This window comes from Mandrillus leucophaeus, unplaced genomic scaffold, assembly GCF_000951045.1.
Source record: "Mandrillus leucophaeus isolate KB7577 unplaced genomic scaffold, Mleu.le_1.0 Scaffold112, whole genome shotgun sequence".
NCBI lineage: Eukaryota > Metazoa > Chordata > Mammalia > Primates > Cercopithecidae > Mandrillus > Mandrillus leucophaeus.
The window spans coordinates 618621-620207 of NW_012099432.1; positions in this window are offsets into that span (position 1 = coordinate 618621).

Consider the following 1587-nt stretch of genomic DNA (forward strand, 5'->3'; position numbering starts at 1 on the left):
CTACAGGCGCCCGCCACCATGCCCAGCTAGTTTTTTGTATTTTTTAGTAGAGACGGGGTTTCACGGTGTTAGCCAGGATGGTCTCGATCTCCTGACCTTGTGATCTGCCCGCCTCGGCCTCCCAAAGTGCTGGGATTACAGGCTTGAGCCACCGCGCCCGGCCAAAACCCAGTCTCTATCCAAAATACCAAATCAGCCGGAAATGGTGGTGCGTGCCTGTAATCCCAGCTACTTGGGAGGCTGAGGCAGAAGAATCGCTTGAACCCAAGAGGTGGAGGTTGCAGTGAGCTGAGATCACGCCATGGCACTCCAGCCTGGGCGACAAGAGCAAAACTCCGTTTCAAAAAAAAAAAAAAAAGGAAAGGAAAGAAAAGAAATATCTTGGCTTCGGTTTCTCCCACCTTCCTCTTGGACAATCTGCCCCCAGCGCCTCCCATTGGCTAAATGTGTCCAGAAGCCAGCGGGCAAGGGAGATGTCCTGTGAGAGGTCGGCCCTGAGCCATGCAGGGAGAACAGCACAGGGACCAGACGATGCCAGAGCATGCAGGCTTAAGCCCTGCACAAACCATGTGGGTATGGGCGACTATACCCCTATTTTACAGAGGAGGAAACTGAGGTCTGGAGAGTCAATGTGACGCGCCCAGGGTCTCAGGCCCTCAAGGAGGTCGGACTCTCTGGTTCTCGCCAACACCTGCCTGGAGGGCTAGTTCTGTGGCTTTTTTCTACCCTTCACCCCTGTCCTGGTTGCTCAGGGAAGTGAAGGGAGTGAAAATATCCATGCAAATCGGTCCCACTGTGGGGAGGCTCTCCGTGGGAGGCTCTGCCCCCTCACGGGGTTTGGCAGTTACACACAAGCTGAGCTGAAAACAAACACACAGCAGATGGTTGGACAGTGGATGGGGGAGGGGCGCTTTAGGCCGTTCTCCCCAGTATAGGAGACCACCTGTCACCTGCCACCAACAGATCTGTATCATCCATCCATGACCTGTACCGTTTTCTTTTTTCTTTTTTTTTTTTTTTTTGAGATGGAGTCTTGCTCTGTCACCTAGGCTGGAGTACAGTGGCACGATCTTGGCTCACTGCAACCTCTGCCTCCCGGGTTCAAGCGATTCTCATGCCTCAGCCTCCTGAGTAGCTGGAATTACAGGCGCCCACCACCGTGCCTGGCTAATTTTTGTATTTTTAGTAGAGACAGGGTTTCATCATGTTGGCCAGGTTGGTCTCAAACTCCTGACCTTAAATGATCCACGCTTCTCGGCCTCCCAAAGTGCTGGGATTGCAGGCGTGAGCCATTACGCCCAGCCAATCCCATTTTAAAGGTGAGGAAAATTGACTGGGTGCGGTGGCTCACACCTGTAATCCCTACACTTTGGGAGGCTGAGGTGGGTGCATCACTTGAGCCACCGACCTCAGGCCCTGTACCTTCTTTTTGGGGGACTGCCCCCCCAGTATTGCAGCCCTGACCCCTGGCCTTTGTGAGAACCCTTGTTTAGTAATGGAGGAAAAGTTGAGGCCAGATGTTGGGTGGCCCTCCCGCATCTAATGTGTGATACCCATGGCCAGCAAAGACCCTCTCTGGGTTGCAGA